Source organism: Mytilus edulis, chromosome 10 (genome assembly GCF_963676685.1).
Source record: "Mytilus edulis chromosome 10, xbMytEdul2.2, whole genome shotgun sequence".
Lineage (NCBI taxonomy): Eukaryota > Metazoa > Mollusca > Bivalvia > Mytilida > Mytilidae > Mytilus > Mytilus edulis.
Window position 1 is genome coordinate 53,050,381 of NC_092353.1, and position 10,756 is coordinate 53,061,136.

Genomic DNA, 10,756 nt, shown 5'->3' on the forward strand with positions numbered 1-10,756 from the left:
TATTGTTATTTATGAATTATTGTCATTTTATTTATTTTCTTTGACATCGGATTCGGACTTCTCTTGAACTGCATTTTAATGTGCGTATTATTATGCGTTTACTTTTCTACATTGGCTAGAGGTATAGGGGGAGGGTTGAGATCTCATAAACATGTTTAACCCCGCCGCAAATTTGGGCCTGTCCCAAGTCAGGAGCCAATGGCCTTTGTTAGTCTTGTATGATTTTTAATTTTAGTTTATTGTGTATAATTCGGAGTTTAGTATGACGTCCATTATCACTGTACTAGTGTACATATTTTTTAAGGGGCCAGCTGAAGGACACCTACGAGTGCCAGAGTTTCTCGCTACATTGAAGGCCCTTTGGTGGCCTTCGGCTGTTGTCTGCTCTATGGTCGGGTTGTTGTCGCTTTGACACGTACATTCCCCATTTCCTTTCTCAATTTTATGCATAACGCACACTCTTAAAGTAGAGCAAAATAATTTCCCATAAAACTAGATACATTGTATGTATTTATCATTTTTACACCGATCAATATATAAAAATCCACAGTTTGTTAGAAAGGTCAAACTTTTAATTTTCTTTATTTTCAAAATGCATATCATTGATGCGTTTTGTTTTAATCTGTGTCAAAAAAGCGTTTACCAGAACGTAATAGGTGTTTGCACATAACGTAATAGGTGTTTGCACATAACGCTATAGGTGTTTGCACATAATGTAATAGATGTTTGGACATAATGTAATAGGCATTTGCACATAACTTCCATGGTGTTTGCACATAATGTAAGCGGTATTTACATATAACGTAATAGTATACCATGATGTATTATGTTTTTCACTGGAGATACATATATATAAACACAACACAATGCCAAAAGACTATAATATCATGAGATTTACATAGAACAAATGTGTATCAAAACAAAACGTTTAGAACATTTGACATAACAATAACACTTGAGACAGGACGCAATTTTTAACTGACTTACTTAAAGGAAGAATAGACACAACATAGATAAAATATGAGAGAATGTAAAGGTGGTTGATCATAAAGTTTCGAAGTATTCACAGAATATATAGTAGTTACAGCATAATGTAATGCATATTTTATACAACAAAGTTTAGCACTGACATATCATACAACTGTTTGACCAAACAAATTACTAATTTGACATAACACAGAGATGCCGTGTCAGGAAATAAAGGCATATGCACATAACATAAAGAAGAAATGACAGGATGTCAAGGCAAAGCGACAAAACACATAAAATATTTACACTATAAGACAGTTCCGGCGTTCCATACATAGCATTAAATTTAGTTTCTGGTTATGCACGGCTGCGCGACTAATTTTAAGATTAAAATGTGTTATTATTGATGCTATAGATGCTTAAATCCCCGTCAATTGGTCTTACGCAGATTGTTGATTCATTTGCAATCATACCATATCTTCTCATCTTCTTTTTAGGTGGCAGTGCACTACTGATTGATCTTGCTGACGTTTAGTAAATAACATTTGTTTTAATATTGGAAAGGATAAGGTATGATTGCCAACAGGAATTTTTCTTACAATGTTTACATGTATCTTTCAACATCGTATTGCAATTAATACTCACGATTCAGTTCTGTTAAAAAAGGGGGTAACTGATTAAAAAATCATAATAAGATAAGCACTTACATATATTTTCCATTATTCAGTATAGCGTGTGCATAACTTTGAACTATTTTTTTATGGTTTATCTTGTCACTAATGTGACAAATGCAATAGATGTAGACTTCTTAAAAAGGAAGTGTGTTCTGTCAATTTCTGTAGTTTTCGCTGTTCTATATTGCTAAGGCGAACGCGTAAAAAAAAACCCATAGCAATTGGTATTGTCCTGTTGATAGTAATGCTTTGGAAAATTTAAATTACTGGTCCCGAAACAGACTTGAAAAAACGATCATTTAAAGCAGTTTAATATTGTATATCTACTTCTACGGTATCGTTATTAATTGCTTGTTCTTGTCAAACAGCAGCTAGTGCTCTGCTGATGATTGATTCTTTGCTGTCATTTTTTAAATGGAAATAAATAAGTCTGTAAAAACTCAGTTTATAGATATTTTATTGCAATGAAATAGCACTGCTAATTTCTAGTCAAAGATTGACCTTAAAGATTTAATTTGTCCCATTTATTTTGTTTTCAGGTATTCCTGATGAAGTGTTTCAAAAAAATGAAATCGGTACTAAAATTGGATGATGAGTGTTGGTACCAGGGTTTCCGCTGGCGGTCGCCATTTTCGCAATTTGCGAAAAAATAATAATTGTGGCGATAAAAATTCGTCATTTGCGAAAGAATTTGGCGAAAGAAATTTATAGAACGATTTATTTTCCTCCATCTTGTTTATTTACTTTTTTCGAGTTTCTCGGACTTTACCTATCAGACAATTCTCGGAATTCACCTTGACATCATTAAGATTTGGACAAAAAATCAATAATCAGCTGATTGCATTTTATAGCTATCGACAACAAAGGACTAATTAATAAAGGTGTTGATTGAATTGTTTGACAAAATGATATGGTTAAATGGCTTCCGCTAAATGTCACATACAGAATTTATTTACCACTTTGCGACGCACGTGTTTGAAGCAAACTTTTGACGTCTCCTCTCTTTTTAAAGATAGTTTAGAAAAGATAGCTGTTGTTGTGACGAAAAATTTTCAAAAACAAGAAAAATCTCCGATTTAAAACTGTAATTATCCTTTGACTTTAATATAGGTATTTGATTAGGGAGACTACTTTAAAGTCGTTTGAGTGACACGTGTGTTTCAAGCATAGTTTTATGTCTCAACTTTTTCATTTACGATGGTCAAAAAATGAAACCTGTCGTTATGAATAAATCTATCCAAACGGTTGGGAACATTACCCCTTGAATGAGAGTAGCCCTTCAATGTTATGACTACACATGAAATGAGGGATCAAAATATCATGTGATAAAAGCTTTTGTTTAGTTATAAAAACCACTTCTTAGTACAAAATTAAAGGGCACATCAATATTTTTCTTTTAAAGAAACTTTCCCTATGGTATTATATAATCAAAACCTGTGCATTAATTTTGTTGTATTCCAGGACTTATATCTTCTTTATTATTAAAAGTATAGTGGCCCCCTCATTTAGAAAAGTTGTTTAAAATACAATGAATATTTTTCCCTTTTATGTTAAAAACAAAATCTGTTGTTTTAAAGTAAATGTTTAGTGTTTATTCATTAAATGTAGACTCTAGAATAATCATAGACACAATTGGGCAAAATCACCTCATGTAAGGGAAAAAGGGGGTGGGGTGTAAGAAAAAAAGGTAAATCTTTAAAGAAAAATATAGTTATATCTTACTTGGCGAAAAAAATAATAAAGTGGCGAAAAATATATTGTTTTGGCGAAAGAGGTGGCGAAAAAAATAATTGACCCAGGGGAAACCCTGGTTGGTACTGATTGATACTTATTTGGTCGTCTTTGTTACACAAATGTAAGTAATTTTACATACATTTATATTTTTGCATATAAAATTTTTGTTACAGTAAATTTTAAACCATATTGGCACATGTACACTTAGTGGGTACAAGAGAAACCTCCCATGTGTGCAACTGCTATAACCTGAGATGGGTATCCACAGGTGTTTTCTATATAAACTTGTATATTTAGATTGCAGTTTACAATGGATTCGAATATTTCAGGTACATACATTATAATTTAAACTAATAATTTAGAAATTCTCTTTAGTGGTTTGTGTAAATAAAACTCATCATAAATACTATAATTGAAATTTGGTATTGCGGCAGACGCGCGTTTCGTCTAATTAGACTAATCAGTGACGGTAATACAAAAAGTTAATTCGATCTTAACAATAAAAAAAAACGTATATATGACTGTATCCACTCAAGTCAACTATAACCATACAGATGTATATGCAATTTAATAGCAAAGATAATACTATCAAACATTTCTGTATTCTAGCTATAGTGTTTACCTGTACATGTAGATCCCTCATAGCCAGAAAAACAGCTACAGTTATATCCCTGCACACTGTTGTTACATATTCCATGTACACAGGGATTCGGGTTGCAATCTGTTGTTATAATAATACATGTAGAATGCAATGTACCACGAAACTCAAAACGAATGTCAGTATTGAAAGAGGATCATAACCGGTTTTTGTTTTTCAACGCGTGGTAGTGGTTTGTGTATTTTCTCTACTTTTTTTATTTTGTTTTTCAATCTGTACATTTGTGAGTAATGAAAACATCGGATACCGATAACTTATCCCGACCTCTTTAATGTCAGCAATAGAACATCAAAATATATATCTGTTAGTATTTGTAAGTACATTTTACAAAAAATTATATAATCTGTAGTTACTTACTATATATAATACCACATTTTCCATTTGCATTTAAAGAGAAAAAAACAACATTATAGAATGTTAAAAAAGAAGGACTACAAATAAATGTCATTATAGATTTATTGTTTAATCTTCATGCCTCAAAAATACATTCTGAATTCCATTTAATTAAATGTGTCCGCATGCTTTATTTGTGTTTTAAATGCTTTACGGTTGAAAGCAATCCATGTAAGACGTAGAGGTTTATAATACAAAATAAGTGTTATGTAATCATAATGTTGAAAAGAAATGTATGCTGTACGTCATATTATCTGCAAATTAAGATTTGTTAGTATGAAATCTAGATATACGTATTGAATAATCACCATTTTATAGGTAATAGTTTTGGCATAAGTTCGATTCTTTTTGGATTAGCTGGGACATTTTTACAGTAGGCATTGATATAATTTTGAAATAGGCTTTACTCTTACATTGTACTTTCTTGTTAATTTGACCTGTTGATACTATTTGTTATGCTTTTTTGTTAGTTAATAGTACTTGTCTATATACCAGCTTGAATTATTTAGAATTAGTACAAATGTTCACTTCTTCCTATTATGACTTTTAAAACTATGTATTTGCATGCAGGTATCACAGATCAAATTTATTTGTTCATTGTGTGTTAACTTGCGTTTTTTATTGAGTTTTATTAGCCTTCAAACTGATATTTTATAGTGGTGTCTTTCTATGCTGTGATATTGTTTCAAAAAAGGATAAGGGATAATGTGTACTACCATTATAACGTTTAATCCCGGTGCAAATGTTTGCACCTGTCCTAAGTCAGGAATCTGATGTACAGTAGTTGTCGTATGTTTACGTCACACTTTTATCACCTATTTTTGGAAGTTTCAGTTTTATATTTGCACGATTATTATTTATATTAAGTGGAGATTTTATTCATTTGGTTAATAACTTTTGTACTTTGTATCATAGTTTACGTTTAATTAACTTATGATGCTTTTGTGAGATAAGAATTTTTTCCATTATGTTTCCCTTCATATTAACACCAAATACACAAAATTAAATATGAATCTTATTATTTTCATTAAAATTTAAATGTTGTGTCGCTTCGTATTCAGTATCAACTTCTTCATTAATTGAAAGTTCATCAGCAAAAGATTAAGAAATAACATTCTAAAAAGAATAACTTCTGCTTTTGGAATGAGTATCTCAATGTACCATCTTTTCATGATGATGCGCTGACACAATCTGTCACATATCCTTACTTTATTTGTCTAATATAGAATTCAATAAACACCAAACGTGCAACATACTTACGATCTATAACTGTAAAAAAAAGAAGAAGCAACACAGTATTACAATGTTTAAATTGATTAACACATTATATATGCATTGTAAAATGTGATGGTATACATCAAGATGATTTTTTAAACTTTGATAACTCGAGTGAGAACGATTACGTACACAGTCCAAACAGAGGCAAAAGATATCAAAGGGATCTTCAAACAAATATATCGAAATGAAATTCACAAAGACAAACTACAAGTAACAAAAAAAAACCCAAAGAATCTAATACTGTGCGACAAGAACCCAATAACACTCATGTGCTCTAGGTGTACCTGCTACGTACGGCTAAGACTATCTATTTCTGGGATGAGAAAATCCTTAGTTTTTCGAAAAATTCAATGTTTTGTAACAGGACATTTATAAAAATTACCATATAATTGATATTCATGTCAAAACTGAAGTGCTGACAACTAAGCTGGTGATACCGTTCGGAACGAAGCGTCCACCATCAGTGCCATCGACCAAGTAGTGTTAATAATTATTAAAGGTACCAGGATTATAATTGTATACGCCAGACGCACGTTTTGTCTATATAAGACTCATCAGTGACGACCAGATTAGAATATTTATAAAGCCAAACAAGTATAAAGTTGACGAGCATTGATAACCCAAAATGCCAAAAAGTTGTACCAAATACCGCTAAGGTAATCTATGTCTGGGATAACAAAATCCTTAGTTTTTCGAAAATTCAAAGTTTTGTTACAAAAAAAAAATACCATATTATTGATATTCATGTCAACACCGAAGTGCTGTCTAACATTATATCGGTATGCGTGTAACCTCTGTAAACGGATTGAAAGGATAGTACAATATAGAACACCTTTATTCCTTATCAATTTTTAAAACTGATCTGAAGCCTACGAAAATGAAACTTCAACGTCATAGTTTAATGAACGCTTCTCTGTAAGCACATATAATCCCTTGTACAATATACTTTTTTGTTGATACATTTTATGTTACTATTTGTGTAATGTGTACGTTTATTGGATATTGTATTTAGTATCCTACCTGTCTCACATGTAGACCCAGTATATCCAGCATGACAGGTACAGTCATACCCATTCGGACCTTTGTGGCATGAGCCATGGTGACATGGGTTTGACGTGCAAGCTGGGGTATAAATTAAATGATTAAAAATATATGTTGATCGACTTGACATACTAGTAATTTGCATAATGCACCATATTTTGCATGAATTATAGAAGCACATATAAACATGAAATTAAGTGAGATGTCGCGTAAGACAAAAATGTTGCAATATGGCTAAATTGAAATAATCCCCTTCGTGCATTTTCATGGATACCCTCACGAGTTGGTTGACTGATATTTAGATTCACAAACTGCTTTGTTAAAAATATTGTTATAATAATCCCGTCCCCTTTCACAGGCTTTGACCTACCAAATTGGACTTATTACTGTATTTGCATTTAAATTATCAACACGAAGGATGCCAAATGTGGAACAAGATATGCATAGACGTCTGGAGCACCTGAGATAACCTGAGCCGGTTCGTATTGCTTAGTCTTTAGTTTTCAATGTTTTATTTTGGATATTGTTGCTTGTCTGTTTTCTTTTTAAGTCGTGGAGGTGTCAGTTTAATGTCGAAAAGGAGATGCGAAAGATACCAGAGTGAGATCCAAATGTATAAACTTTACAACCTTCAATACTAATCTGTGGTAATTTGTAATACCAAAAATTTTGAAATTTGTTTTTATTCGGAAAAGGGGAGGTTTATCACTGTTATATATACATAGCGTTAAATTTAGTTTTTGGTTATGCGCGGCTGCTCGACTAATTTTAAGATTTAGATATGTTCTAATTGATGATCTATAGTTGACTGAACCCACGTCAATTTGTCTTACACAGATTGTTGATTCATTAGCAATCATACAATATCTTCTTATCTTCTTTATATGCGGCACTACGCTACTGATTGTTCTTGCTGACGTTAAATCTAAGTTCACACTGCCGATCAGATCAATTCGACCAAGCCCGATCAAGACAAATTGCGTGATCGGGAGACTGGTCTCACTCAATCGACAATTGATCGGGAAAGGATCGTGTAGAGATCGAGATTGGTCGGAATACAACAAAATTTCCGATCAGTACTCGATCATTTCGACCTTTGCTCGACTAATGTCTGATCATTTCAGAGTGGTCGAATGTTGTCGCAAAGGGATCGGGTATTAGTCGAGTTGGTCTGGGGTAAAATAAATAAAGAAGTCGCAGTGATCTGGAAGCTATCGGACATTGGTCGAGTTAATCTGGAAATGATCAGACATTAGTCGAGCAAAGGTCGAAATGATCGAGTACTGATCGGAAATTTTGTTGTATTCCGACCAATCCCGATCTCTACACGATCTGTTCCCGATCAATTCGACCGCTACTCGACAAATTTTCGATCTATTCTCGAGTGACTTGCTTCTCGGTCCTTACTCGATTGTTTTTGACATATCAAAAACTCTCGGGTAGATGGTCAGATCGATGACGAGTAGGGTAGACTATCCCGAACATCCTTGCCGATTAAGTCAGACCAGTCTCCCGATCACGTAATTTGTCTTGATCGGGCTTGATCGAGTTGATCTGATCGGTAGTGTGCACCTAGCTTATTTAAATAACATTGTTTTTAATATTGGAAAGGATAAGGTATGATTGTCAACGGGAATTTTTTCTCACTATGTTTACATGTATCTATATATCAACATCGTATTGCAATTAATACTCACGATTCAGTTCTGTTAAAAAAGGAGGCAACTGATTAAAAAAATCATCATAAGAGAAGCACTAACTTATATTCAGATCCACTATTTTAAATATATTTTCCATTATTCAGTATAGCGTGTTCATCACTTTTAACTGGTTTTTTTTATCTTGTCACTAAAGTGTGCCTACCACTGGCAAATGCAATAGATGTAGACTTCTTAAAAAGTAAGTGTGTTCTGTCAGTTTCGTTAGTTTTCGCTCTTCTATTCTTGCAAAGGCGAACGCGTAAAAAAACATAGCAATTGGTCTTGTCCTGTTGATAGTAATGCTTTGGAACATTTAAATTACTGGTCCCGAAACAGACTTGAAAAACGATCAGTTAAAGCAGTTTAATATTGTATAACTACTTCTTTGTCGGTATCGTTATTAATTGCTTGTCCTTGTCGAACAGCAGCTAGTGCTCTGCTGATGATTGATTCTTTGCTGTCTCTTTTACAATGGAAACTAAATAAGTCTGTAAAAACTCAGTTTATAGATATTTTAATGGAATGAAATAGCACTGCAAATTTCTAGTCAAAGATTGACCTTAAAGATTTCATTTGTCCTATTCATTTATTTGGCTTAAACTGTTGCTTTTTGGTATTCCTGATGAGAGGTGTTTCGAAAAAAATTAAATCGGTACTAAAATTAGATGATGAGTGTTGATACTAATTAATACTTATTTGGTCGTCTTTGTTAAGTAATTTTACATACATTCATATTTTTGCATATTTTTCTTTGTTACAGTAAATTTTAAAACCATATTGGTATATGTACACTTAGTGATACAAGAGAAACTTCCCATTTGTGCAACTGCTATAACCTGAGATCGGTATCCACAGGTGTTTTCTATATAAAGTTTTATATTCAGATTGTAGTTTACAATGGATTCGAATATTTTAGGTCTATACATTATAGTTTAATCTAATAATTTAAAAAAACATTTAAGAATTGAATGCTTCTTTTTGTAACTTCATTTTGGTGTAAAACCGTTGACCGAAGTACATTTTGTATGAAACGCGGAAGCGCTTCATTCTAAAAATGTGCGCAAGGTCAACGCTTTTACAACCCTATGAAGTTACAAAAAGAAGCATTCAATACTCATAATTACATTTTTTAGCTAGGATCATAAAAACACAAATTTTGTCAATCTAATTCACTTGTGCACTTTATTGTGGGACCTCGTGTTATCATGAATGAAAAGTTTTATTGAGTAATGCAATTGCTGAAGGAATAACACGTGATGTACATTTAGGCAATCAGAATAACGTATTATAGTGAAACATACATCTAATGTAATTATTATCCTCTTTAATGGTTCGTGTAAAAAAGCTCATCACAAATACTAGAATTGAAATTTGGTATTGCGCCAGACGCGCGTTTCGTCTAAATAAGACTAATCAGTGACGCGGGAATACAAAAAGTTAGTTATATCTTAACAATAAGAAAAACGTATATATGTCATATATTACTGTATCAACTCAAGTCAACTATAACAATACAGATGTATATGCAATTTAATAGGCAAAGTAGGATTCACGATAATACTATCAAACATTTCTGTATTTTAGTGTTTACCTGTACATGTAGATCCCTCATAGCCAGAAAAACAGCTACAGTTATATCCCTGCAGACTGTTGTTACATATTCCATGTACACAGAGATTCGGGTTGCAATCTGTTGTCATAATAAAACACGTAGAATGCAATGTACCACGAAACTCAAAACGAATGTCAGTAGTGAAAGAGGATCTTAACCTTCTAGACCATATGAGTTCATCCCAGTATAGTGCAGAAAGTGTAGTGCATTTTGAACTTTTTCCCGGTTGTCATTTTTCAACGAGTGGTAGTGGTTTGTTTATTTTCTCTATTTTTTTTTCATTCTGTCTATTTGTTAGTAATGAAAACATCGGATACCGATACCTTATCCCGGCCTCGTTAATTTTAGCAATAGAACATCTAAATATATATATATGTTAGTATTTGTAAGTACATTTTACAAAAAATTATATAATCTGTAGTTACTTATTATATATAATACCACATTTTCCATTTGCATTTAAAGAGAAAAAAAACAATATTTTAGAATGTTAAAAAAGAAGGACCACACATAAATGTCATTATAGATTTATTGTTTATCTTTATGCCTCAAAAATACATTCTGAAAATCTGGAGATTTAATTAAATGTGTCCGCATGCTTTATTTGTGTTTTAAATGCTTCATGGTTGAAAGCAATCCATGTAAGACGTAGAGGTTTATACAAAATAAGTGTTATTTAATCATAATGTTGAAAAGA